This window comes from Triticum urartu, chromosome 7A (genome assembly GCF_056163025.1).
Source record: "Triticum urartu cultivar PI428250 chromosome 7A, HENAU_Tu73, whole genome shotgun sequence".
Lineage (NCBI taxonomy): Eukaryota > Viridiplantae > Streptophyta > Magnoliopsida > Poales > Poaceae > Triticum > Triticum urartu.
The window spans coordinates 85975243-85992031 of NC_141879.1; positions in this window are offsets into that span (position 1 = coordinate 85975243).

The following is a 16789-nucleotide window of genomic DNA, read 5'->3' on the forward strand; positions in this document are numbered from 1 at the left end:
TAATCAAATCCGTAGGAAACACATGCTTCCCAATAGATAAAGTCAACTGATGACAACCAACACCTGCTATCATCTCAGCTTCTGGGGAACTCGCTCTAATAGGCACACTAAGGGTTTTGGTCGGCAAGAATAGATGAGTTATAGATATAATAGGGCCAAAAACTATGTATATATAAATATATTCTACCCATATGCATAATATGATCTCGGAGTTGGTGCAAGCATCTCAGAGTTGGAACATTCGCTTTGATGAGATGATCAAAGCATTTGGGTTTGCGCAGACTTATGGAGAAGCCTGCGTTTACAAGAAAGTGAGTGGGCGCTCTGTAGCATTTCTCATATTATATGTAGATGACATACTTTTGATGGGGAATGATATAGAACTTTTGGACAGCATTAAGGCCTACTTGAATAAGAGTTTTTCAATGAAGGACCTTGGAGAAGCTGCTTATATATTAGGCATCAAGATCTATAGAGATAGATCAAGACGCCTCATAGGTCTTTCACAAAGCACATACCTTGATAAGATATTGAAGAAGTTCAATATGGATCAGTCTAAGAAGGGGTTCTTGCCTGTGTTGCAAGGTGTGAAATTGAGCTCAGCTCAATGTCCGACCACGGCAGAAGATATAGAAGAGATGAGTGTCATCCCCTATGCCTCAGCCATAGGGTCTATTATGTATGCCATGCTATGTACCAGACCTGATGTAAACCTTGCCGTGAGTTTGGTAGGAAGGTACCAAAGTAATCCCGGCAAGGAACACTGGACAGCGGTCAAGAATATCCTAAAGTACCTGAAAAGGACTAAGGACATGTTTCTTGTTTATGGAGGTGACGAAGAGCTCGTCGTAAAGGGTTACGTCGACGCTAGCTTCGACACAGATCTGGATGACTCTAAGTCACAAACCAGATACGTGTATATGTTGAATGGTGGAGCAGTAAGCTGGTGCAGCTCCAAGCAGAGTGTCGTGGCGGGATCTACATGTGAAGCGGAGTACATGGCAGCCTCGGAGGCAGCGCATGAAGCAATTTGGGTGAAGGAGTTCATCACCGACCTAGGAGTCATACCCAATGCGTCGGGGCCGATCAAACTCTATGTGACAACACTGGAGCTATTGCACTTGCCAAGGAGCCCAGGTTTCACAAGAAGACCAGGCACATCAAGTGTCGCTTCAACTCCATTCGTGAAAATGTTCAAGATGGAGACATAGAAATTTGCAAAGTGCATACGGATCTGAATGTCGCAGATCCATTGACTAAACCTCTTCCGCGAGCAAAACATGATCAACACCAGAACTCTATGGGTGTTCGATTCATCACAATGTAACTAGATTATTGACTCTAGTGCAAGTGGGAGACTGTTGGAAATATGCCCTAGAGGCAATAATAAAAGGATTATTATTATATTTCCTTATTCATGATAATTGTCTTTTATTCATGCTATAATTGTGTTATCCGGAAATCGTAATACATGTGTGAATACATAGACACCAACATGTCCCTAGTAAGCCTCTAGTTGACTAGCTCATTGATCAATAGATAGTCATGGTTTCCTGACTATGGACATTGGATGTCATTGGTAACGAGATCACATCATTAGGAGAATGATGTGATGGACAAGACCCAATCCTAAGCATAGCACAAGATCGTATAGTTCGTTTGCTAGAACTTTTCCAATGTCAAGTATCTTTTCCTTAGACCATGAGATCGTGTAACTCCCGGATACCGTAGGAGTGCTTTGGGTGTACCAAACATCACAACATAACTGGGTGACTATAAAGGTATACTACGGGTATCTCCGGAAGTGTCTGTTGGGTTGACACGGATCGAGACTGGGATTTGTCACTCCGTGTGACGGAGAGGTATCACTGGGCCCACTCGGTAATGCATCATCATAATGAGCTCAAAGTGACCAAGTGTCTGGTCACAGGATCTTGCATTACGGTACAAGTAAAGTGACTTGCTGGTAACGAGATTGAACGAGGTATCGGGATACCGACGATCGAATCTCGGGCAAGTAAAATACCGATTGACAAAGGGAATTGTATACGGGGTTGATTGAATCCTCGACATCGTGGTTCATCCGATGAGATCATCGAGGAGTATGTGGGAGCCAACATGGGTATCCAGATCCCGCTGTTGGTTATTGGCCGGTGAGGCGTCTCGGTCATGTCTGCATGTCTCCCGAACCCGTAGGGTCTACACACTTAAGGTTCGGTGACGCTAGGGTTGTAGAGATATGAATATGCAGTAATCCGAAAGTTGTTCGGAGTCCCGGATGAGATCCCGGACGTCACGAGGAGTTCCGGAATGGTCCGGAGGTGAATAATTATATATAGGAAGTGCAGTTTCGGCTATCGGGAAAGATTCGGGGGTCACCGGTATTGTACCGGGACCACCGGATGGGTCCCGGGGGTCCACCGGGTGGGGCCACCCATCCCGTAGGGCCCCATGGGCTGAAGTGGGGAGGGGAACCAGCCCATAGTGGGCTGGTGCGCCCCCCTTGGCCCACCCCCTGCGCCTAGGGTTGAAACCCTAGGGTGGGGGGGGCGCCCCACTTGCCTTGGGGGGTACTCCACCCCCCTGGCCGCCGCCCCCCTTGGGAGATTCAATCTCCAGGGCTGGCGCCCCCCTAGGGGGCCTATATAAAGGGGGGGAGGGAGGGGCAGCCACACCCTTAAGCCTTGGCGCCTCCCTCTCCCCTGCTACACCTCTCCCTCTCGCAGAAGCTCGGCGAAGCCCTGCTGCGGTGACTGCTGCATCCACCACCACGCCGTCGTGCTGCTGGATCTTCATCAACCTCTCCTTCCCCCTTGCTGGATCAAGAAGGAGGAGACGTCACGCTGACCGTACACGCGGAGGTGCTGTCCGTTCGGTGCTAGGATCTCCGGTGATTTGGATCACGTCGAGTACGACTCCCTCATCCCCGTTCTTTGAACGCTTCCGCTCATGATCTACAAAGGTATGTAGATGCAATCCGATCACTCTATGCTAGATGAACTCATAGATGGATCTTGGTGAAACCATAGGAAATTTTTTTATTTTCTGCAACGTTCCCCAACAGTGGCATCATGAGCTAGGTCTATGCGTAGTTCTCTTTGCACGAGTAGAACACAATTTGTTGTGGGCGTAGATGTTGTCAACTTTCTTGCCGCTACTAGTCTTATTTTGCTTCAGCGGTATTGTGGGATGAAGCGGCCCGGACCAACCTTACACGTACGCTTACGTGAGACCGGTTCCACCGACTGACATGCACTAGTTGCATAAGGTGGCTGGCGGGTGTCTGTCTCTCCCACTTTAGTTCGAGCGGATTCGACGAAAAGGGTCCTTATGAAGGGTAATTAGAAGTTGACTAATCATGTTGTGGCTTTTACGTAGGTAAGAAAACGTTCTTGCTAGAACCCTATTGCAGCCACGTAAAACTTGCAACAACAATTAGAGGACGTCTAACTTGTTTTTGCAGCAAGTGCTTTGTGATGTGATATGGCCAAAGTTGTGATGAATGATGAATGATACATATGTGATGTATGAGATCATGTTCTTGTAATAGGAATCACGACTTGCATGTCGATGAGTATGACAACCGGCAGGAGCCATAGGAGTTGTCTTTATTTTTTGTATGACCTGCGCGTCATTGAGAAACGCCATGTAAATTACTTTACTTTATTGCTAAATGTGTTAGCCATAGTAGTAGAAGTAATAGTTGGCGAGCAACTTCATGGAGACACGATGATGGAGATCATGGTGTCATGCCGGTGACAAGATGATCATGGAGCCCCAAGATGGAGATCAAAGGAGCTATATGATATTGGCCATATCATGTCACTATTATTATTTGATTGCATGTGATGTTTATCATGTTTTTGCATCTTGTTTACTTAGAACGATGGTAGTAAATAAGATGATCCCTCATAACAATTTCAAGAAAGTGTTCCCCCTAACTGTGCGCCGTTGCGACAGTTTGTTGTTTCAAAGCACCATGTGATGATCAGGTGTGATAGATTCCAACGTTCACATACAATGGGTGTAAGACAGATTTACACATGCAAACACTTAGGTTAACTTGACGAGCCTAGCATGTACAGACATGGCCTCGGAACACAAGAGACCGAAAGGTCGAACATGAGTCGTATGGAAGATACGATCAACATGGAGATGTTCACCGATGATGACTAGTCCGTCTCACGTGATGATCGGACACGGCCTAGTCGAGTCGGATCATGTTTCACTTAGATGACTAGAGGGATGTCTAATCTGAGTGGGAGTTCATTAAATTAGATGAACTTAATTATCATGAACTTAGTCAAAAATCTTTGCATAAATGTCTTGTAGATCAAATGGCCAACGCTAATGTCAACCTCAACTTCAACGCGTTCCTAGAGAAAACCAAGCTGAAAGACGATGGCAACAACTATACGGACTGGGTCCGGAACCTGAGGATCATCCTCATAGCTGCCAGGAAACAATATGTCCTAGAAGCACCGCTAGGTGATGCACCCATCCCAGAGAACCAAGACGTTATGAACGCTTGGCAGCAGCGTGCTGATGATTACTCCCTCGTTCAGTGCGGCATGCTTTACAGCTTAGAACCGGGGCTCCAAAAGCGTTTTGAGCAACACGGAGCATATGAGATGTTCGAAGAGCTGAAAATGGTTTTCCAAGCTCATGCCCGGGTCGAGAGATATGAAGTCTCCGATAAGTTCTACAGTTGTAAGATGGAGGAAAATAGTTCTGTCAGTGAGCACATACTCAAGATGTCTGGGTTGCACAACCGCTTGTCCCAGCTGGACATTAACCTCCCAGACGAGGCGGTCATTGACAGAATCCTTCAGTCGCTCCCACCTAGCTACAAGAGCTTTGTGATGAACTACAATATGCAGGGGATGGAGAAGACCATTCCTGAAGTATTTGCAATGTTGAAATCAGCAGAGGTAGAAATCAAAAAGGAACATCAAGTGTTGATGGTCAATAAAACCACCAAGTTCAAGAAAGGCAGGGGTAAGAAGAACTTCAAGAAAGACGGCAAGGATGTTGCCGCGTCCGGTAAGCCAGTTGCCGGGAAGAAGTCAAAGAATGGACCCAAGCCTGAGACTGAGTGCTTTTATTGCAAAGGGAAGGGTCACTGGAAGCGGAACTGCCCCAAATACTTAGCGGACAAGAAGGCGGGCAACACTAAAGGTATATGTGATATACATGTAATTGATGTGTACCTTACCAGTGCTCGTAGTAGCTCCTGGGTATTTGATACCGGTGCCGTTGCTCATATTTGTAACTCAAAGCAGGAGCTGCAGAATAAGCGGAGACTGGCGAAGGACGAGGTGACGATGCGCGTCGGGAATGGTTCCAAGGTCGATGTGATCGCTGTCGGCACGCTACCTCTACATTTACCTACGGGATTAGTTTTAATCCTCAATAATTGTTATTTAGTGCCAAGTTTGAGCATGAACATTGTATCTGGATCTCGTTTCATACAAGATGGCTACTCATTTAAATCCGAGAATAATGGTTGTTCTATTTATTTGAGAGATATGTTTTATGGTCATGCTCCGATGGTCAATGGTTTATTCTTAATGAATCTCGAACGTGATGTTACACATGTTCATAGTGTGAATACCAAAAGATGTAAAGTTGACAACGATAGTCCCACATACTTGTGGCACTACCGCCTTGGTCACATTGGTGTCAAGCGCATGAAGAAGCTCCATGCTGATGGACTTTTAGAGTCTCTTGATTATGAATCATTTGACACATGCGAACCATGCCTCATGGGCAAAATGACCAAGACTCCGTTCTCCGGAACAATGGAGCGAGCAACCAACTTATTGGAAATCATACATACTGATGTGTGCGGTCCAATGAGTGTTGAGGCTCGCAGAGGATATCGTTATGTTCTCACTCTCATTGATGACTTGAGTAGATATGGGTATGTCTACTTGATGAAACACAAGTCTGAGACCTTTGAAAAGTTCAAGGAATTTCAGAATGAGGTAGAGAATCAACGTGACCGAAAAATAAAGTTCTTATGATCAGATCGTGGAGGAGAATATTTAAGTCACGAATTTGGCACACACTTAAGAAAATGTGGAATCGTTTCACAACTCACGCCGCCTGGAACACCTCAATGTAACGGTGTGTCCAAACGTCGTAATCGCACTCTATTGGATATGGTGCGATCTATGATGTCTCTTACTGATTTACCACTATCATTTTGGGGATACACTCTAGAGACAGCTGCATTCACTTTAAATAGGGCACCGTCTAAATCCGTTGAGATGACACCGTATGAATTATGGTTTGGGAAGAAACCTAAGCTGTCGTTTCTAAAAGTTTGGGGATGCGATGCTTATGTTAAGAAACTTCAACCTGAAAAGCTCGAACCCAAGTCGAAAAAATACGTCTTCATAGGATACCCTAAGGAAACCATTGGGTATACCTTCTACCTAAGATCCGAAGGCAAGATCTTTGTTGCCAAGAACGGATCCTTTCTAGAGAAAGAGTTTCTCTCGAAAGAAGTAAGTGGGAGGAAAGTGGAACTTGATGAAGTATTACCTCTTGAATCGGAGAGTAGCGCAGCTCAAGAAAATGTTTCTGTGGTGCCTCCACCGATTAGAGAGGAGGTTAATGATGATGATCATGAAACTTCAGATCGAGTTACTACTGAACTTCGTAGGTCCACAAGGACACGTTCCGCACCAGAGTGGTACGGTAACCCTGTCCTGGAGATCATGTTGTTAGACAACGGTGAACCTTCAAACTATGAAGAAGCAATGGCGGGCCCAGATTCCAACAAATGGCTTGAAGCCATGCAATCCGAGATAGGATCCATGTATGAAAACAAAGTATGGACTTTGACAAACTTGCCCGATGATCGGTGAGCGATAGAAAACAAATGGATCTTTAAGAAGAAGACGGACGCGGATGGTAATGTTACCATCTATAAAGCTCGACTTGTCGCTAAGGGTTATCGGCAAGTTCAAGGGGTTGACTACGATGAGACTTTCTCTCCCGTAGCGAAGCTGAAGTCCGTCCGAATTATGTTAGCAATTGCCGCATACTATGATTATGAGATATGGCAAATGGACGTCAAAACGGCATTCCTTAACGGTTATCTTAAGGAAGAACTGTATATGATGCAGCCGGAAGGTTTTGTCGACCCTAAGAATGCTAACAAGGTATGCAACCTCCAGCGATCCATTTATGGGCTGGTGCAAGCATCTCGGAGTTCGAACATTCGCTTTGATGAGATGATCAAAGCGTTTGGGTTTGCGCAGACTTATGGAGAAGCCTGCGTTTATAAGAAAGTGAGTGGGCGCTCTGTAGCATTTCTCATATTATATGTAGATGACATACTTTTGATGGGAAATGATATAGAACTTTTGGACAGCATTAAGGCCTACTTGAATAAGAGTTTTTCAATGAAGGACCTTGGAGAAGCTGCTTATATATTAGGCATCAAGATCTATAGAGATAGATCAAGACGCCTCATAGGTCTTTCACAAAGCACATACCTTGATAAGATATTGAAGAAGTTCAATATGGATCAGTCTAAGAAGGGGTTCTTGCCTGTGTTGCAAGGTGTGAAATTGAGCTCAGCTCAATGTCCGACCACGGCAGAAGATATAGAAGAGATGAGTGTCATCCCCTATGCCTCAGCCATAGGGTCTATTATGTATGCCATGCTGTGTACCAGACCTGATGTAAACCTTGCCGTGAGTTTGGTAGGAAGGTACCAAAGTAATCCCGGCAAGGAACACTGGACAGCGGTCAAGAATATCCTAAAGTACCTGAAAAGGACTAAGGACATGTTTCTCGTTTATGGAGGTGACGAAGAGCTCGTCGTAAAGGGTTACGTCGACGCTAGCTTCGACACAGATCTGGATGACTCTAAGTCACAAACCAGATACGTGTATATGTTGAATGGTGGAGCAGTAAGCTGGTGCAGCTGCAAGAAGAGCGTCATGGCAAGATCTACATGTGAAGTGGAGTACATGGCAGCCTCGGAGGCAGCGCATGAAGCAATTTGGGTGAAGGAGTTCATCACCGACCTAGGAGTCATACCCAATGCGTCGGGGCCGATCAAACTCTTCTGTGACAACACTGGAGCTATTGCACTTGCCAAGGAGCCCAGGTTTCACAAGAAGACCAGGCACATCAAGCGTCGCTTCAACTCCATTCGTGAAAATGTTCAAGATGGAGACATAGAAATTTGCAAAGTGCATACGGATCTGAATGTCGCAGATCCATTGACTAAACCTCTTCCGCGAGCAAAACATGATCAACACCAGAACTCTATGGGTGTTCGATTCATCACAATGTAACTAGATTATTGACTCTAGTGCAAGTGGGAGACTGTTGGAAATATGCCCTAGAGGCAATAATAAAAGGATTATTATTATATTTCCTTGTTCATGATAATTGTCTTTTATTCATGCTATAATTGTGTTATCCGGAAATCGTAATACATGTGTGAATACATAGACACCAACATGTCCCTAGTAAGCCTCTAGTTGACTAGCTCGTTGATCAATAGATAGTCATGGTTTCCTGACTATGGACATTGGATGTCATTGGTAACGAGATCACATCATTAGGAGAATGATGTGATGGACAAGAACCAATCCTAAGCATAGCACAAGATCGTATAGTTCGTTTGCTAGAGCTTTTCCAATGTCAAGTATCTTTTCCTTAGTCCATGAGATCGTGTAACTCCCGGATACCTTAGGAGTGCTTTGGGTGTACCAAACGTCACAACGTAACTGGGTGACTATAAAAGTATACTACGGGTATCTCCGAAAGTGTCTGTTGGGTTGACACGGATCGAGACTGGGATTTGTCACTCCGTGTGACGGAGAGGTATCACTGGGCCCACTCGGTAATGCATCATCATAATGAGCTCAATGTGATCAAAGTGTTTGATCACGGGATCATGCATTACGGTACGAGTAAAGTGACTTGCCGGTAACGAGATTGAACGAGGTATCAGGATACCGACGATCGAATCTCGGGCAAGTAAAATACCGATTGACAAAGGGAATTGTATATGGGATTGATTGAATCCTCGACATCGTGGTTCATCCGATGAGATCATCGAGGAGTATGTGGGAGCCAACATGGGTATCCAGATCCCGCTGTTGGTTATTGGCCAGAGAGGCGTCTTGGTCATGTCTGCATGTCTCCCGAACCCGTAGGGTCTACACACTTAAGGTTCGGTGACGCTAGGGTTGTAGAGATATGAATATGCAGTAATCTGAAAGTTGTTTGGAGTCCTGGACGAGATCCCGGACGTCACGAGGAGTTCTGGAATGGTCTGGAGGTGAAGAATTATATATAGGAAGTGCAGTTTCGGCCATTAGGAAAGATTCGGGGGTCACCGGTATTGTACCGGGACCACCGGATGGGTCCCGGGGGTCCACCGGGTGGGGCCACCCATCCCGGAGGGCCCCATGGGCTGAAGTGGGGAGGGGAACCAGCCCATAGTGGGCTGGTGCGCCCCCCTTGGCCCACCCCCTGCGCCTAGGGTTGAAACCCTAGGGTGGGGGGGCACTTGCCTTGGGGGGTACTCCACCCCCCTGGCCGCCGCCCCCTTTGGGAGATTCAATCTCCAGGACCGACGCCCCCCAGGGGGTATATATAAAGGGGGGGGGAGGGGCAGCCGCACCCTTAAGCCTTGGCGCCTCCCTCTCCCCTGCTACACCTCTCCCTCTCGCAGAAGCTCGGCGAAGCCCTGCTGCGGTGACTGCTGCATCCACCACCACGCCGTCGTGCTGCTGGATCTTCATCAACCTCTCCTTCCCCCTTGCTGGATCAAGAAGGAGGAGACGTCACGCTGACCGTACACGCGGAGGTGCTGTCTGTTCGGCGCTAGGATCTCCGGTGATTTGGATCACGTCGAGTACGACTCCCTCATCCCCGTTCTTTGAACGCTTCCGCTCGCGATCTACAAAGGTATGTAGATGCAATCCGATCACTCGTTGCTAGATGAACTCATAGATGGATCTTGGTGAAACCGTAGGAAATTTTTTATTTTCTGCAACGTTCCCCAACAATAACGTTGTAATATAAAACAACATGAATGGTGGTCTCAGCACTAGCTCCTACTTAATTAACTGGTCAAGATAACTTGGGGGGGTTAACTAATAAACAGCAAGAAGTATAGCTGGTTTATAAAATAATTTTCGCTCCTATGGCTTTTCTAATCCATTTTCTAGGGTCGCGTCCTACAGTCAACACACTGCTCTGATGCCATCTGTAACGACCAAACCTTTTTGTCTGTCGTCGACAAAAGTAACATCTGGACGTGGCTTTGCTGGCTCTCTCCATGCTTGAAGGGAGATCGGGAGTTGGTCCTTCACAAGAACTCCGCACTGACGAATGAACATGTTCGCAATCTTCTTAGGCGCTAATGGTTCACCATTAGGTTTGATGGCCTCGATATTGTACTTTACGCCCTCCTTCAACTTTTTGTTCGGGCCTCGTTTCTTGTTGCCTGAAGATTTGCTCGATCCGGATGGCTGAAAGAAGAAAGATCAATTCGTTAATATATCTTCAAGTCATTTAAAACATGTGATGATCACCAGATGCCTGCTTATATAAATATATATACCTCGCCGGTCTTTGTTGTTTCAAGATCAACATTTTCTTCGTCATCATCATAATCATAGTTCATGACTTCATCAATTCGGTCGTCGCGATCGAATATCATATCACCCTCCCCGGTGTTGTTTAGAAATTTGGAGCCGTCATAATATTCTTCATTCTGATCATCATCTGGCCCGCGAGGATGGCGTATGATATCGAACAGGGTCTCTTCTCCCTCTCTGCCGGTATTGTCCGCCATAGCTTTTATTTAACCAATCCAAAAGAAATATAAAACAATTTAGTATTCAAATTACATCGTCTCGAATAATAGATATAATCTCGAATACATCGTCTCGAATAATAGATATAATCTCGAATACATCGTCTCGAATAATATATAATCTCGAATACATCGTCTCGAATATTATATATCGAATACATCACTGGCTAGGTAGCTAATAAAGATCGAATACTACAAAAGAATCTAGGCCACTCGTGGTTCCTGCGGCGCGGGCGGTGGACACCCAAAGAGAAGGAACCCTCACAGGATCATAGCTCAAGTGAGACCCCTGAAGAACCTGCCAAGTATTGGAGAACCTGCCGCCCTCTAACACAACCATGTAGGGATGGACGTGCTCGTCCTCCTCCCTAACATGGCGACGTACCACCTCCGGCGGGACCGGCTCCCTCCGCACCGAAAGTGGCCCACGCGAACGCCACCAAAGGAGATCAGGCTCGACGACGGGACCCGGGGCCGGGTTCCTCATTGTAACGACCAAACCTCGAAGGATTTGAGTCTCTGTGCTTACCGTGCTAGTCCCTGGATCGAACTCGCTAGCACACACAGTATAGATGAATACCAGAATAGCAAGTGCATCATTTATTACAACGTTTGATCCAGAGTATATAAAATAAAACAATCTGCATAGCACTTGGCTAGCTTTATTCAATCAAACAGCGGAAAGTAGCAGAAAATAACGATGAGTCCCATCATAGCCCACTGGCGATGCTGAGTGCAGACTCGCGACCCTAACGGTACCTTACTCTTCATCTGAATATCATGCAACATGAGACGTCGCAGCCATATAGGTCAATACTTGGAATGTATTGGCAAGTTACACAGGGGTAATAATATAGCGTACCTACATGTATATGCATAGTATAACAAAGGAAGGCTTGAGGGTTTATTTTTGTAGAAAGCTGATTTTGTCCTCATAACTACCTAATAGTCATATTTTTATTTAGTTCTTTTATTACTACAATTAAATACACAAGGTTGAGTTGGCCAAATCAGCTCCAACCTACCCTTTTATTAAGTTGCCCACAAATATTATTAAGTGTCACATCTGTCAAGATCATCCAACAACTGTAATGGCATAGTGGCTCAAATTTACCCATAACGGGGGCACGGCTAATCATGATTAGTTTTAATACTCTACAGAGTTTTGTTCACTTTACCCACTGGACCCAATCCGAAGATTGAGACGAAGTCTTTCAGAAGAGGTACCCTTAACCACCTGACGGCCACATCCCACCTACATATGCTACATCTGTCGACACAGTCTGGGCAAGGGTTCCAACAATTGATCAACTAAGCCAGAGCCCATATAGCCAGTGGCCGCACATGGAAGCTACTAGTCACTAAGTCTGTCTGATCTTTTTGAACCTGGGTGGCATTCCACTTAGGGTGCACTCTCATGAGCGCATGGCCTTAGAAAAGGTGCAAGACCCCATGATGCCTTCCCTCAACACCAAGCAATACCACTTCCGCCCAGAGGTGAGTTAAATCCTTAATTACTACTCAATTTAGTTATATATATAATCCTCACATAAACTCAATGAATACACGAACCACCCCCGTCTACAAAGCATAGCAACCTACAACTATCACGATTTGCAAAGACGGGAAGATAGCTCAACAGCATTGCCAACATATATAATACTCCTATACATGCATATATTCATAGTGTGATATAACTACATGCATAGAAAACAATAGGTAAAGGATGATCAACGTGTAACTTGCCTTGGTTTTGGTTCAGAAAGTCACACTCCTGACAATAGCTCGCATCGCACTCCGTACAATCTACACGTTTCACACAATTCAACAAATCAATCATCGGAACACGAATAGAACCAAAACAAAACCAACAGCAATAAAATCATTTTTAAAACTCAACAACAGAATCTTAACATCACCTAAATTGCACTACGGTCACAAATGCAAAAAGAAAGAATCGATTCCGATAAACGGTTTGAAAGTTACGGCCTCCGGAAGGTTTGATTTGGATTTGAACGAATTCAAATTTGAACAGTGCAAACATGTGCAAAGTTGGTACCGTGATAATGTGCTGATTTTTGTGAGATCATAGGAAAAAGAATTACCTAATTTGGACATATAGGTTAAAAGATATAGCTAGTTGAAGTTAGAGGAAGAATCTGAAAAGAAATAAAACAGCAACAGAAAACTCCTGAGCGCTGTAGCGAACTCTTGTAGAAGCTCCTGTAGCGACATGCCACATGGCGGTTCTTGATTGGCCGGGCGCGTGTGCTCACCCAAAACAGAGAAAAAAACGGCGGCGGTAGTCGGGCGTCGGCGGCGGCGGCTCTCCGGTGGGTCTCCGGCGAGGGCGAAGTGACGGATGGTGTGGCGCAGAGCGGAGGAGGTAGTGGTGGTGTTCAACGGCGACGGGGCTCCCTCGAGCGGCGGTGGCGAGTTCCTGAACTCCGGCGAAGTCGGGCGTCGGTGGGGGCGTCGTTCTGCTGCGCTGCAGGTTAACCAGAGGTGTCAAGGAACGGGCAACCGAGTGGGCGTTCGAGAAGAACAAGCGGCGCAGCCGGGGGCATCCTTACGGTGACAGAAACGGCCGGCGAAGACGGCGGCGGCGCGAGCTCCTCGGTGACATCCGATTTCCCCCGGCTCACGCGTGCGGCAACAGGGAAGATCGAGGAGGTGGTGCGGGGCTTCCCTGGAGTCTTTGACTCGCGCACGGCAGGTCGGGTGCTTGCTGGGTTGGCTAGGGCGTGAGCGCGAGTCGGGTGCGGCCTCGGCGTGCGTGCGCGCGGCGGTCGACCGGTGTCCGGCTCGGGGAAGAAACAGGGGCACGGGGTGGGGTCCGCTGGCAGCGGCTGAAGGCGCGGGGCGTGCGTGCGTGTAGCGTACCGCTTCGGCAGCGGGTAGGTGGGCTGCGGCTGCTCGGGTTGGCGGGCCGCGGCTGGGGAAGTGCTCTGCTGGGCTGCGGGCGAGAGCTGGCTGGCTGGCCGGCCGGCTGGTTTTTTTCTTTTCTTTTACACAACTACAGGAACAGAAATAACTAAAATAAAAACAACAGAATAAAAACTAAATACAAATACGTAGACACACATTAAAATGTATACTACTAACATAAACTACAGGAACACTAGTTCCTCACCTAATGCAAATTTTGGAAATTCATTTTGATGCAAAAGGCCACACAAACAGTAAAATAACACACAATTAAAATATTTTGGAGATTTCAAAAATTACCAGAATATATCAGATGAATTGGAAATAATATTCTGCACATTATGAACATTTTTAAAATAGGGGAGAAGTCATGTTATCTCCACTCCAAATAAATTGCCTTTGTTGCATAATGATTTGAATGTTCTGAAAAAGCAAATAATGCAATAAAAATATGATATGCATATGAATGATCTATTAACATCCTAATTTAGGAAAATTGGGATGTTACACTCATCAAGCGGCATGCCCCTCCAGGCAGCACCTCCCAGTGCCAGCCCGGCGGAGCCCAGTCCCGGACATGGGTCAGCCGGACGTCGTCGCAGAATGGTCGACGGCGAGGATGCGGGCCGGGCATCGTCGAGAACAAATACTATATGCCCGCAAAAAGTAACATTTTTTAATGATTGGATTTTGATAACTAAAATTTCTAACATTTCTATATAACTAACATTTCTATAACATTTCTAACAATGCTATATAACTAACATTTCTATAACATTTCTAATATTTCTATAACTAAAAAACAGAAAAAAAAATTATAACATTTCTATATAACTAACATTTGTATAAAATTTCTATAACTAAAAAAAAGAAAAATTTCTAACTTTTTTATAACTATTTCTATAACTAAAAAACAGAAAAATTTCTAACATTTCTATAAATATTTCTATAACTAAAAAACAGGAAAAAATATATAACTAAAAACAGAAAAACAAAGTGTGTGTGTGTGTGTGTGTGCTCACCGGCGAGGCGAGAGGCGACGGGGGGCGGCGACGGGGATGGCGACGGGCGGCGACGACGGGGATGGCGACGATGGGGACAGGGACGGGGTGGCGATGATGGGGACGGGGACGGGGCGGCGACGACAGGGACGGGGACGTGGCGGCCGGGGACGACGCGGGACGGGCCGGGACGGGGCGGCGGTGACGACGGGGACGGGGACGGCCGGGGCGGCGACGACGGGGACGGGGACGGGGCGGCGACGAGGGATATGGAGACGGGGGCGGCAGGCGACAGGGCAGAGGAGAAGAAGCAGATGAGAAACTGAATATTTTGAAGTGTTTTCTTATATAGGATGGACCTTTAGTACCGGTTGGAGCCACCAACCGGTACTAAAGGCCTGTTTTGGCCAGGCCAAGCGGCGGGAAGCGCGCCCCCTTTAGTACCGGGTGGTGGCTCCAACCGGTACTAAAGGCCCCCCCTTTAGTACCGGTTGGTGCCTCAACCCCGTACTAAAGGGGGTGCGCTGGCGCAGGTGCGGTGCGGCAAGTTTAGTCCCACCTCGCTAGCCGAGGGGCGTCCGCACTGGTTTATAAGCCCCCGTGCGGTAGCTCTCTCGAGCTCCTCTCCAAAGCAGGCCTACTGGGCCTACATGTTCCGTGCTGCCCTGTGGGCCTACTGGGCCTTTGCGGGCCTGCATCCTGGCCCAACAACACGTTGGGTTTCTAGTCGTATGCAGGCCGCTCTGGCCCAGTAGGCGGGCTTTTTTTCTTTATTTATTTTTGTTTTATTTATTTTTGAGTTGCTTTTTTTCTGTATTTAGAGTTTCTTTGTACAAAAAATTACAAACTTTCTGTTAGTGCCCGTAGTTTTCAAATTTGAATAGTTTAAATTTTGAATTATTTGAAATTAGTGTGAATCACTAGTTTGTGAATAACTTAACTTTAAAAATCAGTAAAGGCATGAAAGAATTTGTTTGCACATAAAATTTCTTCGCGTTTCAAATGCCAAAACAGATAACTACCCTAACTATTACAGAGATTCCCTCCTGGGTGTGAAACACAAAAGAAAGTGATGATAGTGAAGCCGATCACATCCCAGATCTTTGGGTGTGAAACGTTTTCTTCGTGTGTGTCCCTTTGCGCCGTAACCATGGAAAATCTTCATCATTTAACGGGTTGCTCGGGTCAATATTCACTGTGAATGGAGCAATTTCATCAAACTTTTCATAATCTTCTGACATATCTGTCTTGTCATCACTCCCACGATGTTTCTCTTCCCAGAAAGAACTATGTGCCGCTTTGGCTCATCATACGATGCATTCGCTTCCTTATCTTTTCTTTTTCTCGGCTTGGTAGCCATGTCCTTCACATAGAAAACCTTGCCACATCATTGGCTAGGACGAATGGTTCGTCTGCATATGCAAGATTGTTGAGATCCACTGTTGCCATTCCGTATTGCGGGTCTTTTGTTACCCCGCCTCGTGTCATATTGACCCATTTGCACCGAAACAAAGGGACCTTCAAACCACGTCGATAGTCAAGTTGCCATATGTCATGTATATAACCATAATATGTTTCCTTTCCCGTCTTGGTTTCTGCATCAAAGCGGACACCACTATTTTGGTTGGTGCTCTTCTTATCTTGGGCAATCGTGTAAAATGTATTACCATTTATCTCGTACCCTTTCAAAGTCATTATATTCGAAGATGGTAACTGGGACAGCAAGTACAGGTCATCTTCAATAGAGGCGTCATGCATGGTACGTGTCTGCAACCAGCTGGTGAAACTCCTGGTTTGTTCACGTGTAATCTAGTCATCAGACCGCTCCGGGTGTTTGGAGCGTAGCAAATTCTTGTGTTCATCCATATACGGAGCCACCAAGGCGGAATTCTGTAGAACTGTGTAGTGTGCGTGAGAGAATGTCCGTCCATACATATTATTTGTTCCCCTCCTAGCGTGCCTTTTCCATCCAGTCTGCCCTTATGCCGCGATTCAGGAACAC